Source organism: Pseudopipra pipra, chromosome 5 (genome assembly GCF_036250125.1).
Source record: "Pseudopipra pipra isolate bDixPip1 chromosome 5, bDixPip1.hap1, whole genome shotgun sequence".
NCBI classification, from domain to species: Eukaryota; Metazoa; Chordata; class Aves; order Passeriformes; family Pipridae; genus Pseudopipra; species Pseudopipra pipra.
In genome coordinates, this window is record NC_087553.1 from 42853032 (window position 1) to 42870429 (window position 17398).

Sequence of the window (17398 nt, forward strand, 5' to 3'; positions counted from 1 at the left end):
ATTCATAATTTAAAGGTAACGCCATAACAGTAGTGTCACATTCTCTAGTACACATAGATACCACTGAAATTCACTTATTTTCTCTAGGGCTTCTTCATCCTCCCTTCCTTTAAAAATTTTAGTGATTTATACTAATACTTATACTTTCCTATCTATTTTAATTTCTTCCAGGACGTTATCCTCATAAATATCTTCTCAATATTCAAGGGAGTTATTTATATATAAAAGCCATTTATTTATAAGTAATTTTTGATTAACTGGTTTGGGAATGCTGATATCTTTCCAAGCAGCATAAAAAGTTGTGGAACAAAATTGAAAAGTGCAGCTTGTGCAAGCACAGTCACACCATCACATGTGCAAAATAGCTGAGCTTGCTGGGGAATCCCAGGGTGAAAGGGAGAAAAGCTACCCTACTGCAAGGCAGGGCATGAAGTGCCCTGGCTGCTCTTTCCATGAGTCTGCAGAGCAATTTGCTTTTGACATGACCTAAAGAACCAGAGAGGAACAAGCTGGAAGCTAGCAAGGCTCTTAGCTAATTCTGAGCTCTTACATGACCACCCTTGTCAGCAGCACACAAGTGACTATTACTACAGCTGAGGTCTGAAAATTCAGATTATCTTAAGTGCAAACTATAATTATTATTTATACTGATAAATAAAAGTGCCTTACTATATACTAGAATAGGGCTAATTTCTGCCACACATTCAATTTGATATGAAATTCTAGTTCTGGAATTATTTTCCAAAATTTGAATTTTATTTTTATTTTGTGATTAGCTAGTAATAATACATAGAATATAAAGAGAAAGAATAACTTCAAGTTTTTTTACAAAGCATACAAATTAGTGGATGTTCCTTACCTTTGATTGGATGACTGTGGTTCTTTGAGCTTGTCAGAACAGAAGCTCTTTAACAAATAAGTAATGAGGTGGTGGGTAATTTGGACTACATAGAGAATGGGGAGTGCTTGGCATGAGATTGGTTGTCCAAGGCTACTGAAAATATAAAATGTGTTGGAAGAATCACAAACCAAAATATTGTGGGTTTTAACTAAAAATTAGAAACCATTGTGTTTTGAATCAAAAGGAAGTACTTAGATTTTGAGTGTTGTAAAATTAAAAAAATTCAGATGGTTTTTAGATGCATTTTTAAGTGAAATAGTCTTAAAAAATTACAAATTGAAGCAGATGTTTGTTTAAAACATTTTGATTTTTTCAAGATAAATGAATGAATTCATTGGGTTTCTGCTTACGGAGTGCTTTGCAAAAAAAAAGAAAAACAACAACAGTCTTCCTATGAAGTTTCATGGAGCTGCAGTTATGCTACAGCGCATTTTTTATCCTGTGTACAGCACATATAACTGTCACATTCCAAAGCTCATGGTAAGAATAGACTCAATCTAAATAAAGTGATGAGATTTTTATAGCTGCCATTAATTTTTGTGAACTCTTTTTGCAGTTGGATGGCCAAATATTTATTTCTCTATTGATACGTGCAGACAATCGTAATGAGGTGACCAGGACAGGGTACTAAAGGATGTGTGAAAATGTGTTCTTCAGCCTAGGTGTGTTACTGCCTTGGTTTTTACAGCTCCCAAGGATCCTTAAGGTGTGAGAATGGATTGCTCAGTAACACAGTAACAGGATTTGAAGTGTTTCACCTCTAGGGCATTGATTTATGCCCATTGATTTATTCTGGGTTGGCACTGTCTGAGTGGAGTTATTACCTGAGAGCTTTTGTTTGGCCTATGTGAAATGAAAGACTTAAATTTGTAGTGGACAGATGTCCAAATCACAAAATTGCCATCTTGTTTTGCACTAATTATGGTCTTTCAAGTTTCAATAAAGACACAAGGATTAAGTATACATTAAAATTTCGCTCATATCCCTGGTGAGCAATCTTCTTTGTTAAGGCACTTTGTCAGGATATCCTTGACAGTCAGATACTTCTGTCACCATGCCAAATACCCATTTAATCAGTAATGGAAAAACATTCAAGAATAGACAGACTCTGACACTAACTTAAAAAAGCCATAGAAAAGTTTCAGGATGAGAATTTCTACTGAATAGAAAACTATTACTCTTGAAGGACTTGGGTACCAGGAGTCTCAAACCCATAGTCATCTCATATGGTTGATTATCATGTGCCTGATTTTAGTGAAGAAACAGTAAAAAGTTACATGGATGAATCACATTTGTATTTTTGTATCTCTTGCACTGCAGACTGATGCAAAATAGAAGGTTCACTGGATAGAAGCAATTCATTCTGAAATATGGGGAAAGTTCTACTCCAAATTGGCCAAACTATATTAAATACAAGAATAGTACCTGGCCCACTGAAGAAGTGTTTGTGTGTGTCCTGTACCAGCTAGCTCATAACCTTGTGGGAGGAATATTAAACCTTTGTTCTGGATTTGCTATAGATGAACTAGCTATAGGGGAGGGAGAAATTGAATCTGACTGGAGCACTCTGTGAGAAAGGGTAATTGCTGCACAGCTATAGAAAAGACAGAGCCAGACTCTTCCTGGACAGGCACAGTAGCAGGATGAGAGGCAATGGATACAACTCATGACACAGAAAATTTGAGGTTAGATAGGAGATTTTATTTTGTTGTATTTTTTACCCCAGAAGTATGGTCAAACAGTGAAACAGGTATCTGAGCGATGGGTGGTTTCAAATGTCAGGATGTTCCCAAACAAATGGATAACGATCCTTAAAGCCCAGCTGCTACAAGAGTATGAAGCACCCAGATTCCCGGGACGTGCAGCTTGAGGATTTCCAAAAGAGAATGTCTCCACTGGAGAATGTAGCTCAGTTCTTGTATCTGAGGGCTTAGGAATAATAAAAATGTCTTCCAGGGACAAACATTAATCAGGAAGATCCTTTGAAATGCATCAAGTAAGGGAGGAGACTCATTGACTTTGGTTTCCTAAAACATCATCTAACAAACCCAGAATATTCTAGATAACTAAAGGCTAATAAATTTTTATTTTTTTTTTTTTTAAGATCATGGCTGCTCTAGTCCTTTCTTAATCCTTGCTGGTAAATTGCATGCTAACCTATGTACCTGTAGCCATGTAGCTGCACAGTCCTCTTCACTGTTTCTAGATAATTAATAAGACTCTGTGTGAAATCCTGATCTTCTTCCTGTGTGGAAGAAGTTGGGTTTATTTTAAAAAACACTGTTTTAATTAATAGAATCACAGAATGTTTTGGGTTAGAAGGGATCTTCAATGTATTCTTTCAGTTCAGGGCACATCAATTTTGTTGGTAAAGAAGGCAAAATAGAGGAAAGGATAGGAAAATGCAGTTTTGAGAGGTGTAACTTGAAATTTTACATGTGCCTGTTGTATGTGGTAAGGAATCCTTACACTATAAAGAAGAATAGTGAGCATTTACTGAGTGCAGGTCTGGGTCAAAATACTTAGTGCTCGGCAAGGTGAATTGGTTACATATTTGGGAGAGACTTTCAGTGGACATCGGTAATATTTTATCAGTAGAATAGGAGCAGAATAGCAGTAATATTTCACATTAAACCAGTAAGGAGACATTCTCCCTAAACTTGGAAAATCCTGGATTTTTTATAGTCATTTCCCTAGTTGATTCGTTCTACCAATTAAATCACATCTTGCAGATGCAGCATCACCATCTCTTTTATGTAAACTACTAAACTGATGATTGGTTCTTTGAAAGTAATTGTTTATTACCTCATTTGTGTATTTTTTCTTCATTTTTTTGATTTGCTAAGTCAAAAAATTGCCTTATTTTTATGAAAGCCAGCTTTTAACATAGGCTGGTTTGTTGGTGTCATTAAATAAAAGACATTAAAAGATTACTGCAGTTGTAGGGAGTTATGCAATGTAGTTTCAACCTTTAGTGAGTAAAACTTACACATATGCAAAATTTTGCTACTGAAATCTGTTACTAGCTTTGTCAGCTGGTCCAGCACTATATAGAAACAAAAGAAACTAATTTTCTTGGATTAGTGCAGTGATAAAGTACATGGCATTGTCTTTTGGAGAAAAAGCTCAAAGGGAAATATGCTGTGGTTTATGTTACCCTTCATTCTTTTTTCCTTTCTGGTTTCTTCTGGGTTCATTGTTGAAAGCTCAAGTGGTTGTTCATTTAAAAATGCCTTTAGGATCTTATTGGCTGTACAGTTTTTATAGATCTAACTAGATTTTTTCCCCCATAAATTTCCTTTTCTATAGGAGCTTTTCTCCTCCCACCCTTCCCTACCAAGAAATCTCCTTTTAGATGCAACGGAGGAGGTGACAGGGCCAAGTGGAGTAAGAGAAGATGGTTGCTGCAGCAACAAAATAAACTTGGCTAGGCATCTGGGGCTCCTGTAAATTGTATTTCCAAGGCAGCTGGGCTAGGTGAGTTTCCCAGGGCACTGGTTTGCAGATGTGACAGGCAACTCCTTGGCCTCAGTGCTGCTGCCACCACCTTATGCTGCTGCCACCCACGTGCAGTTGCCTCCTTACAGGAAGGACTGTGTCCTTACTGCCACCAGTGGTCTGGGCTTCACTGGGATGTGCTGCGAGGGAGCAGCAGTCCTATGGCCACATAAAAGCAAGAGGGATCCACTGCCTATCAACTGCTTGTTAAGCAGACACAAGTTGTTCTGTATGTGCACGTGAAGGGTGCCACACTAGGTCTGAACCAACACGTCCCATTTCTTCATAAGGCAAGTTGGGAGATTTGTCAGTAGGGAAACTCCAACCACAGCTTCTGGCTGCAGAGCCAGTATAGTGTATGAGCAGGGCCAGCCCTTGCCTGTTTGCAAAGCAGGTGTTTCCCTTACTGAGCTTATTGAAGGCAGACTTACCTATTTTGCAGGCAGAGAAAAGACCCTAATCTCCTCCTGGAATTGTTGTCAGAGCGTTTCCTGATTACACAGAGGTACCTTAAAATAACTGTTAATCATGTTCAGCTCTCAGGATGGGCTCTGTGCTACTTTTGTCAGATTAAAGGCTAACAAGAGGATTGCTTTTTCCCTAAGCAGCTCATTGGACTCTGCTTATTGAGACTGCCACTGCCACTTCATTTGATATCCTTAAGCAGCCTTTGAGTTGTGTCTGGACTCATCTTTGGTTTACTCGGCCAGGAGGTGTAGGGATGGAGATAGGACCTGGTTTTGTGGCTGCTGCTGCTATGGCTACAGCAGGGCCAGTGACACTCTGACAGGTGCAGTGGTTGCTCCTGCTGCCATGGCCCTGCTGAAAATGAATGATTTTATTGGGCAGACAGCTACTGTGAGAGGTTCAGTTCCTCCTCCTGCTTGTAGTCTCAGGTATCCATTTGAGTGAAGTGTTTGGACCATATTAATTCAAGGAGGAGAAATGCCCAGCACTGCCTCTGGGAAGGAAGCCCCGCTGCAGCAGTCCTGGCTGCTGGGGGTGGTCCCAGCTGAGGAGCAGCTCTGTGGGGCTTTGGTGGGCAGCTGAACACAGGGCAGCTCTGTACCTTGGCAGCAAGAATGGCCAGCCACCTCCTGGGCTGCAAAAACAGAGGCACGAGTGGTAGATTGAAAGAAGGTGTCATCCTCCTTTATTCAACACTCATTAGACCTTGTCTCACTGTGCTCAGTTTTGGTCCCCCAGAAGAAAGACACAAACTGGAGTGTGTTCAGCAGAGGAGCTCCCACAACATTCAAGATTTGAGCATTTACCCTACAAGGAAAGTCTGAGGGACTGGGACTTGTTCACCACCTAGTGGAAAGGAGGCTTTTGCAGGGAGCTAACAAGAGCTTGCTGGTACCTACGTGGTGGTTAATGAGAAGACGGAGAGAGGCTCTTTGGGAGACAGGCTCTTTGGGACACAGAGAGATATTAAGCATAAGCTAAAAGAGGAGACATACAAACTGAACATAAGGGAAACATTTTTTTCACCATAAAACTGTCCAAGGCAGTTGTGCTCTCTATCCTTGGGGGTTTACAAGACCCAACAGAATAAAGCCCTGAGCAAAATGGTCTGAGCTCAGAAGTGACCCTGCTTTGAGCAGGGGGCTGCTCTAGAGACCTCCTGCTTCTTGTTGAAGAGAGAAACTGTCTTTGCATATTCCATTTTTTTGTGTAGACCACCAGATATGCCTTTAACACAATATTGCTATTTCCTCTGGCTTGTCCTATTCTGCTAGTCTGCCAGACCAATGCATTCCTGAGGGATTAACCCTGTAACTGGTTTTTTGAGTCTGTTTCTCAGAGAATTATTGACAATCCAGAGGAAACCAGGCACTAATGGACTAATATAAAGCATGAAATGATTTTTTTTTACTTGTATCCTGTATCAGTGTCACAACCCTTGGGCCCAGCAGCATGTCTGGGAGAGGCTGGTTATTCTCCTGCCTGGGACTGACTGTGGCTTTGCCACAAGGAATGTGGTGGGTTTTCTGTGCAAGAATGTGCCTCCAAGTCAGACTATGCTTTTGTTCTGTTATTTTATTACCTGATTGTGCTGCATTCTCTTCATTATATGAAACATTTTTGTTCTCCAATATGTTCTGTTGCGTGTCTGTGGCTCGAATATATAGCTTTTACCTGATCAAATACTTCTTAGCAGTTCCTTTAATGCTTATGGGTCATGGAACATTAGGCACCAAATAAGGGCTGTCTCTAATAGTGCAGAATGAATGGTCCTTCTGCTGCAAGGCCTCACTTATCACTGTCATAAAAGAAAGAAAACAATATAGCATGTTTTTTGCTGCTTAAAGAAATCAGCAAGGCACTTGAAGAGATCCTTGCACCTGTGTCACAAGTGTTGTGGATTATGTGAAGAACTGGAGTCTTTCTGCAGGGAAATGTAAGTACAAGGCTTTGGCACTTATATCCTTGTGAAAACTCAGCTGCTATTGCTAAATGGCCAGGATGAAAAAGCAAGAGGCTAGGAAAGGAGGTGGCTTTATTTTTAATACATAAAATTTATCTACTTAGAAGCCTATTGGTTTTGATAAAAGAAGAGCTCATCACATGTAGATTGCAATCCTGAAATTCAGAAAACAGAGTAATAGGTTAGATTTATTTTGGGGGCTTTTGATTTAGTAATGTTTTTCAACAATCCTAGGAAACAGGTTATGCCATCACATGGATTTACACTAGAGGGTAGAGAGTTTATTTGCTCATGTTCCAGATCTCTAGCCTGTAGAGATTTTAATTTTAATAATCAACATACGGAGTGAAGGAAAAAAACAAAGTTACAATTAACTCATAAACAACCAGCAATATCTAGCTATGAATTGTAGCAGTGGTTTCTTCAGATTGCTTTCATACTGTTTGAAATTAACTTAATTTGAAAAAGGTGTTGTTAATACACACAGTGTTAAATGCAAGTGGCTCTGCACACTTACCGTTTTTTCTTTAAGTAAATTTTATTTATATGAAATGTTGCATAGTTTCTTAGATATCTATGTACATGAGTTTTTAGTCTCTTCAATTAAAGACAAACTAGTCTGTTTCTTTAATTTGAGAAAACCTAGCATTCATTACATAAACCAGCAATGAGATGCTCTCATTTCAGCAAAAATGTTATTTTTATCAAAATGAAATTTCAGCAATGAAATCGTTTGTTGGAATTGCTGCTTGCTTAGTCAGAAAGATTTTTCATTGTTATTTATTGTGCTTTGGTAGGCATGTGTTCATACACACACAATTTGCATATTCTGTCCAGACTCTGTTTGCAAAATTTTACAATCTAAAGAGCTGATATTGGATGGTTCTGTCTTTCTGAATCGTCTATATTTGCAGTTGATCCCTTTGTAGAATCTGATTTTCAGAAGAACAGAGGTTATAGAGCTAAGCTTTAATTTATTCAAAGCACTAGTGTTAGCCAGTTAAGCTTCCATCAAACTTGGGATGTGAACTGTGATAAAGAAAGAATCTTTTCTTATTTCTCAAGATTTTTTAAGCATAGAGCTTCCTCTCTTTAGTGTTACAGGTAAGGTTTGAAAATGTTGGACTATTTGAACATCACCTGATCTTGGTGAAATGATGCAATTAGAAACCTAATATAAGATTCACATTGTGCTCTAACATATTTTCAATATAAAGTTTTTAATATCAAGTTTTTGGAACAGCCAAACTGAAAAAAAATTACTTAAGAGGAACTACATATCAAACCATCATCAATAATGTACAAGATAGAGTAGATCAGAGTAATTTTTGACTAAACCATTTTTAGTTGGAAAACATTGACAGGACTGAACTTAAACTGCTTGTGGGATATCCTTTTTGATTAATTTCCTGGCTTAAAATAGTTTTGAAAAAGTTTTAAAATGGTGGAAACAACCCACTTTGCCATTTTCCAAATTAAGATTTTAGTTTTTCTTAATTGTTGAAAAAATGGTTTTGAAATGTGTTTATTTTATACTAATATCAGCAATAAAATGAGAATTTTAAAACTGAAATATCTTGGTAAAGTATGTCTTCTGTTGACATTTTCAAATTGCAAAAGATTTGAGAATTTGGCCTTTATTTTCCTTTCAATGGAAAGCTTTTGAAATCATGAATATTTTTGTGTGCTAGGAGGTTAGTTTCCCACTGAGATCTGTTACAGTACATGAAAAGAGATAGCAGAGGGGAAAACAAAACAGGAACTTGTGATAAACAGATGTAGTTTGGGAGATAGGACAAATAGAAACGCAGGAAGTTAGGAATCACCAAATGGAGTAAGCTAGAGGGTATGCTGGGAGGCAAATGTATTGCACGTAATAAAGAAGGTGAGGACATTGTAGCAGTGAATAGAAACGAGGAATGATAAATATATTACAGATAGGGTAGAACTCTCCAGACCCAAATAAAGAATAATAGAGAATAAGAATCAAAATAAATCTACTAATCCAAATTCCAGTTCCAGCTCCAGTGTAAGGTTACTGCCTAACCATGCATACTTAAATCATTTACGCTACTGTATTTCTGGTTGGATTTCATAAGAAGCATTCAGCATCATTTTAACAAGTATGCTATTGCCTCAGGGATCTTTCTCCTTGGAAAAGCTTGGAATAACTATCTTCAGACACTGATTTTTGCTTGTCTTGCAGCAGCCTCCCAAATTACATCTCCAAGTGAAAGTGAAATTAAACCAAGCAGATATCAAATTCCTTCACTGAAAATCTTGAGAAAGAATACTTGTTCAATATAGTACCTAGGGAATTAAAGCTGTCTAAGTGATCTGAGTGAATAACTGAGAGAGCAAAGAGGATTATAATACCACAACAGTAGTATAAGAGCATAAACTGTTTAGAATGAATTCTAATTAGGCAGAATATTACTGTTTGTTACAAGAGAAGAACTTTTCTCCTTTCTGCTTTTTATTTTCTTTTGAGTGTTTCCGCTTTCTAGATTTGATCTTCAGCAAATGAATTAATATAGCCTTTTAAAAGAAATAGGAAACAGTACCAAGTTGCATTGTTATATATGCCAAAGAGAAATGGATCAATGGTTATTACAATTTCCAGAATAATTTGCATTCTTTTAACTGACTTGGTCTTTGGAGGAACAGTAGATTAGCTCTTGATTACTAGGGGGTGAAAAATTCACAGTGAATAATTTATTTGGGAAGTGATTTATGTCTTAGAATAATTTATTTCCCTAAATGAATTCACTGGATGTTGTACATGGCTTTTAAGTGAACAATTTTCATTCTATAGATTATTCATAATTGGTTATACAATTTCCATAATTGCATACATTTGTATACTGAAAACAAGATAACAGATCTGAGTCTCTTTAGCATGCTGCTGAGTGCCCTGCTATGGCAGAGGTTTAGCAAAACTGGAAATCTGCAGGAATCAATAGGAATTCTGCAATCTGAGGCCAAATTACACAATTTTCATCGACTTCTTACTATTCCAAGTATGTATTTTTACTAGCAAATATTGCTTTCTTTCAACTTGTGTCTAGTCAGCATGGACAAATGGCTATTGCAACTATGGAACTATCTGTGTGATGTATTTGCTGTTTATCTGCAGATGGTTTGAGTACAATGTCTACTGTCAATATTAAACAGCTTTTCCAGTAGTTTTGGCAGCTGCTTTTAGAGGGTGAAGCAGCAGAAGAGTAATGGAGAGCATGGACAGCTTGTGGAAGAGAAACACACATGATAACTGTAAGACTGTCTGTTAGATGAGTTTTATTCAACACGAAATACATATCTGGAGGCAAGCGTGGACTGGTGGTTGACAATAATGGTCTAGATCTGGAACAATTAGCAGTGGCTTCCAAATTTGAGAGTAACAAAGACTGCTCTGAGATTTATGGAGTTCAACATGAATCCAGATACTACTATGAGTGCTCTTAAACTTCTTAGTAGGATGTGCTAACTCTATCCAGAATTGCTACCATCTCTAGACAACAGTTTGAGTAGGTAGCTGGACTATTTAAGCTCCTTGAATGGATATATGTATGCTGCTAGAGAACCCAGTACTCAGGCACTAGCTCAGGAATTTGTAGATTACGGGATTGCAGAACTTTAGTAGGTGCTGATAAAATTAATATTTATTGTTGTTTCTGCCCTAGATATCTAAGTTTGTTAACAGAAGGAACAAACTTTCCATTGAGCTACAAAGTCCAGCTAATCACAGCAGAAGACTGAGTGGTTTGATGATTATTGCTGCCATCCTGGGAGACTTGGTTGACATTTCACTATACTAACGAGGGGCTTTCTTGTTACACAGTTGGATCGAGGAAGAGATTTGTTTAGCTGTTACCTGCATCCTGAGCAACTGTGCACTTTGGAGACTGTAAGGGAAATGGTGCTGTCTCTTGACAAAGACAGAGTTTGCTGAACAATGTTTCTTGGAATTCTGGCTGCCTGATGTTTGCTGCAAAATATCTGGCAGTACAGAGAAAGCCTTACTGCACTTTGAGAAGCAGCATTTGGAGACTTCTCAAGATTTACATGTGGCCAGTGAGATACTGATGCAAAATTGCGGTCTCCACGGATATCTCATCAGACATATTTTGTATTCCTATTTTGAAAAAAATAAGATGATTAAAAAAAATTAAGTACAATTTATTTCGTTTATAGTTCAAATTATTGAAAAATTCATGCATTAGTTCATGAGTGCCTCATGGACTATATAATAAACTTACAACACACATAGATAGATGCAGTTGTCTTACATAATCACCAGATACCATTCCTTTATGTCACCTAAACATGATTGCAGTGCTACAAAGCCGAATCTTGATTTTCTTTCCTTTTATTGCCTATCAGTCTTATTCTCAGTATTAATACAGTCAAGACTTGGACATAAATAAAATGGAGTCTGCAGGGTGACAACAGAATTAACTACAAAAATCATTACTACTTTTAAAATTACATCTTGAAATCAACTGAAGAAAATATTCCACAAATTGATAGATTTAAACCTGTGTCAAGTATTAGTGTGTACTTTTAGGCAGAATTAGCCCACAAAATTCTTAAGGAATGCACAAAATAATTATTGTTGTTTTTCATAAATTGGAATTTTTAAAGTGTTTCTTCTTCTGCTGTTATGCACAATGTGATGATTTAAAGCTTAAAGGATTTTCTCCCTAAATCACCTATTCAAATCTATATGATGAAAATGTATTTAAATATAAAATTTGAATCTTGTTTTTCATGTGAACTTTTAAAAGCTATTCCAGGAAAGCGTCTCCTTAGTCCTTTTAGCCATTTTACTATATTGATCTGCAAGTAAGTAAGAATTGTCACATTACCTTTCTTTTTAAAAAGGATTAATTATATTTACATAGCTTTTTAACCCAATATAAGTCTGATCTGATTGAATCTTGCCACTTTTTAAATGGTATACAATAATTTACTCCTCATCAAGTGCATTGGGATTTGTCCATTCTGTGATTGGACTTGATGATCTTAAAGGTCTTTTCTAACCTAAACAATTCTATGATTCTGTGAAGTCATTCAGTTTTCACTGAAATATTTGAGTTAGATCATGATGATAGAATGGGAAGTGGCATAGTTGACACTTGGCTGTATTCATACTATTCTCTTTATACTTTATAGGACTTGAGAAAGAACCAAAGATGATCATAACATGTTGCACAGTTTGGGATAAGAGCTCATGTTCCCACTTAAAACTTTGTTTATTTTTAGAATGTTTCGTATAATTTCTCATACATTACTTATGAATATTAAATGAAAAAAAGCAAAGAAGATTTCATGTACCTTTAAAAGTTTTAATCCATTAGAATAGGGAGAAAAAAAATTGACAAGAGAGCTAAAACTAAAACAACGAATATCTACTAAAACATCTGAAACTAGCAGTCCAACACTCAGAGACACAATAGAGTTTACAGGGCTGAAGACTTTCAGCTAACATCAAGGAGTTGCTATAGGCTCCATGTTTGACTGCCCCTGGAAAAACTGAACATCCAAAATCCATTTAAGTTGGATGGTTGCTGATGCTGGGGGGTGTTACTTGGAGGTGTCTGCACAGGTTTGGGAAGTTCCCTGCATTCAGCAGTGCAGGACCGGAAAGCAGTGCTGGCACAAAGAAGACTGAACTGTAGTCATGCACTTTCCTTCAATTCGTGACAAAACTTTTTGAATTTTCATTGCTACATTATCTCCTTTTGCTTCCTCATCCCTGAGACCTGTCCCCCCCATCTTCAGCTCTCTGTGCTTCAGTGTAGTCTAGCCTTGTTTCTTGAGTATTTGAGGAGTTCTCTTTTCATTCCTTATTTGTTTTTCTTCTCTTAAAACCATCCAGATACTGGGAATTCAGGTGCCATTTCTGGAGTTCTGGCTTACTTTGCTACAGTTCTTGTGGAAAACAAGAGAAACATAAAGTAAGCAAATCTCCTCTCTGTTCTGTTCCATATAATGAAAAATATTTTCCTCCTTCATTTTTTTTGAGTGTACACCCTCAGTTTCTACTGTCTACATAATTTTGAATGTTGGTCATGTGAATTGCTACCTTTTTTATTCTGAACTAAAGTACTCTGGGGTGCATGTTTCATTTTTATCTTGAGAAAACTGGGCAGTTAAGGTAATTGGTGGTTTGAGGGGTTTGGTTTCTATTTTAGACAACGTGTACCTAATCCCTGTGGTCTGAAAGCAGCAAAGAAGGCACATCCCTAAGACAGCAAAGGGAAGCTTGGACACTGATGTCATTAAACAGAATAGTTCTTCCAGCTCTCCTCTGTAGTTGAAAAGACTATCTATTCTGGACTGAGTGACAGGGTTGGTTTGCCCTGTAGTGGTTCAAAAACTACAGAATAACTTCTATTGCCAAAACTCCTGAATTCACTGCGGAGGAACTGTCTTGTAGCAATTGCTGAAGTTAGATATTTGCCTCATCATGAAGAATGCAAGAGAGGAAGCTGACAGCCCTATTTGTTTATTGATTAGGACTATAAAGGCTGTGACCAAGCAGAGACATAAAGTTGTACTTCCAATTCATCTTTCCTTTGTGATGTTTCAGTGACTGAAACAGAGAAATCTATGTGTCCAGTTTTACAAATCATATTTAAATCTTGTTAATAAAATGTAGCACTACCATTTCCAGCCTTCTTCAGCTGCTTATCTGAAATTAAAAGCACAAAGAAGTATAACATTCACAAATCATCCATGTTTGGTATCTGGTTGGCAATCTTGAAGTGGTAAAATAAAAGTGCAAGATCATCTGGCTAATACAAAACAAGTTTGAAAAACTCTGGAAGAATAATGGTCATAGAAAGTTCACCTAAATCTCTTTATTTAAATCCTTTAGTATTGTGGTATCTGTGTTCATATTGTGCCAGCATACTCATATAAAAATTGTACTGAATTAAAGTTAGATCAGCGTTAAACAGCCAGAAGGTAAGTATTACAAACTAACATTGACCTGTGCTTCAAAATTTTTAGTAGATTACTAATGGTACATTTTCTTGCATTTCAGAAACACTTTATTCGTTATTAAGATTTACTTCACCTCATTTCGAACAAGAGAAAAGAAAGAGTGTCACTACTTTGAGAAACTGAGATGTTGAGATAGGTAGTACGTAGTCTTTTGGATGGATGTTGAAGAAGAAGTGATATTCTCATTATAGAGAGTTAGTTATAAGTATGTAAAGCAAGAAGTAGGCATGACATTGTGGGACACAGAAGAGAGAGGCCTATACCTGACATGTTTTCCAGGATTAATGAACAGCTAAGTGACCCCTGAACCAGTAATAGTTCATGACGGGTTTCCTCTATAGAACAATTGCCATTTTTTAGCAGATAATAGGTATGTTTGAACTTAAGCAGACTTGACTTCTAGCAGCATCCACCATGCATGAAAAGTCGGGGTTGTAATAGTATGAGTCCAGGGACGAGTAGTTGCTGTCTGTGACTCTCTCCCTGAGCTGCTCTTCTCTATGCATACACAATCCTTTTACACTTCCAGCATTCTCTTGGATTCTCATGTAATGAAGGTGCCTTGCTTTCTTAGTGATACCTTTTGATTATTTGGATTCCTGCTGGTACTGGAATCCTGTGGTCCTCTGCTGACTTGGCACTTTCTCCGGTAAGCTGTAGCTCACGGCAGTGTCCTGGGAAAAGGAATCCTGATATGTTTCCTATTACAGAGGCCAGTGCCATGAGCATTGCTGACTTTAGTACGTAACTAACTTAGCCGAAGATAAAGCTTGTAAGCTGTTCTGTGTTCTTTGGTCTTAGTTTGGTACTTCTAGATGGCCTGGGAACTGACTATGCCATGCCTTTGTCTTTGGTTGCTTTTAAAAGGTCTTCTGAACTATGACCTAGCATCTCACTAGTCAATGACTTATAAATAATGATATTATATATACTATGGTTATTTCAATGTGTAGAAACTGAAAGCAGTGAAAACTTGCATCCACTGTCATGTAAGCAAACCTCATGTTTTAATTACCTCACTTCTTGTCCTAGTTCATGAAAAAAGTAATTTGTGTGAAGTACTTTTTGAAGTTCTTAATTGAACAGAACCACATTTATACTTAAAGTTAAGCTCCTTGCCAAATGAAGACTATTGTGCCACAATGCACAAAACTGTAACAGAAGCTCAGAGAGCAAACAAAAAGAAAACAAAAATGAAAATTATCATCAATATATGTATTTTAATGGAAAATTAATTTGTTCAAAAATCAGAAGATTAAAATCAAATTTACAAATAAATTTGCTTTCATCAAAGTAACAGAAAATATTTGCAAATTATTTCTCACTTGCATTCTGAAGAGAGGTTTCTAGGAAGATTGTACATCAAAGCTAGTGACAAATTAAGCTGCAATGAGACATGAGGGAAGGTCTTCTCTTAGATTAATAAATGGTTAAATGTTAGGAAAAAAAATATTTTTTTTCCTGTATTAAAAGATCGTTGGTGAAGTCCAGAAGAATCTATGCTAAGCCTGTCTGCTCAAGGTGTTCATAAATGATCTGGAAAAAGAGGTGAATAAGGAGGTGACAAAGTGTGCTAATACTAATCTATTCAGTGAAGTGAAAATGGAAATTAACTGATGAGAGCTGCAAAAGATTTCACAATACAGGGAGATGGTGTGATAAGGTGCCAGATGAAATCCAGTATTGATAGTGATGAACATTGGAAGAAAAAACTAACTTTGCATACATAGTGATGTGCTCTGAATGGTTATTTCCACTCAAGATAGAAATCTTGGAATTATAGTAGATCATTCTATGATAAAGTCAGCTCTGTGCTTAGAAATAGCCAATGATTCAACAGTGCACAAAAGCAGCACATAAAATTAAAAGAATTTCTGGAAAGGAATAGAGAACAAAGGAAACATCATTATGGCATTGTACAAACCTCTGGTCTGTCTTTGTCCTTGAGAATTGTTACACTTCTAGGGTTCTAGTCCTGAAAACCATATAGTAGAATTAGAAAAGATTTAGAAAAGATAAAGAAGATGTGACTCATGAAAGGTGTGTGATGACTTCTTAAATGAATAGTGACTTTCTATGCCAGTGTACTTCAACCTGAATTAGAGGCATTAGACCAGCTCTGTGTTGGAAGTTTTCCATGGGTAAAGGAGAGTTTATTATGGCATTACACTTATGTGCTTTATTTTATACTGTTCATTAATTCACAGTTGCCAGAGATAGGATATTGAGTTATATGAATGTTTGATTTGATATATGTATTGCCTCGCCTTTTATATCTTGTTCCTATGGAGAGAAAAAAAGATGTAGTATTTTCTTGTGATTCCGTGTTCACTTGTAGACTAAGAGTAGACTAGAATTTCTGGACTGAAAAAAGAGTATGTCTGTCTGTCTGTCTGTCTGTCTATATGTCTGCACAAGTAAAATATGATAATAGCATATGCAAGGAACCAAAAGCCAAGGAAGTGCATATATAATTTTATATTTTACTCAGCTTCTGGAAGACAGTTTGAAATCATAGAATTGTTTAGGCTGGAAAAGACCCCTAAGGTCATCAAGTCCAATGATTAACCCAGCACTACCACATCCCTGAGTGCCACATCTACACTTCCATTTTATTTGCCCACCACTTTACTGTTGTATATGACCAGTTCACCGTTGCATTTGCAATTTGCATTTGAGATTTCCATTCAATTAGAAGATTCAATATAAATTAATATTGCAGAACTTGAATTAAGGAGAGATACACATATGTAATTTTTTGTAAGTACGCAGCAGTCTATTGTAGTGTCGGTAAGGAGTTATATGAAATGATCAACATTGTGGTCAATTTGTATAAATTCTTGGAGAAAAGTAAAACCAGCTACCATTGAATGTTTATGAACTAAGAAAAATAAGAATTTAGCTAATGAAAGATTATGTGCAGTGCAGTCTTCTGATAAAGGTCACATATATATATATATATACACACACTCTTTTGGAAATAAACTGCTTTGTAATAAGTTCTTCTTGTTTTAGAATGAGAGGATCCACACATGGAATTAATATCACATAGTTAATATCTTGTAAATAAACATTTTCCTAGTTAAGGTTTGTTTCTAGCTTTTGGAGTAACTTAAATTATCCAGAACTTATCTTGAGTACCAGCAATACAGTGATATTCCATATAACTCCCTGTGTATGTCTTCTGTGTTCAGCTCCATCTCAGCATTTGAAGTCTGAACCCCAAATTTAGAAATGAAAATGGCTAGCTTTAAATTTTATTTGTATAAGAGGCATCTCTATTGTAAAATCGAAGGTAGATAATGAGAGAGACGTTCATTGGTGGAGTAGGAAGCAAATAGAAATGACACACTAAGACATGATGTGGATGGGTGGGAGCACTAAGCCATAAATCACAGATTTTCATGGAGGTTACCATGGCATGCCTAAGTAGGTAAAGATGTATTATACTGTAATATTGAACACCTAGCCTAGATGCCGACAATGAATTCCATAGTCTGAAGAAATACTGGATGAAAAGTGTCTTTCCCATTGCTTGTTGTCAAGTTTCTATTTTA

The 17398-nt window shown here is 36.8% G+C and overlaps 1 protein-coding gene across 4 annotated transcripts in view; it reads left to right on the forward strand.

Annotated features, from left to right (window-relative positions):
* The window catches only part of TAFA2 (TAFA chemokine like family member 2), a 178306-nt gene that overhangs the window by 71582 nt on the left and 89326 nt on the right, over positions 1–17398 (forward strand). Inside the window, exon 1 of one of the 4 annotated variants that reach the window (XR_010430799.1) lies at positions 12768–12790. The exons of the other annotated variants lie outside the window; for them this stretch is intronic. The gene's annotated coding sequence lies outside the window, so the exon portion shown is untranslated. Of the gene's footprint in view, positions 1–12767; positions 12791–17398 lie in introns of those variants that run through there. 4 annotated transcript variants of the gene reach the window in all.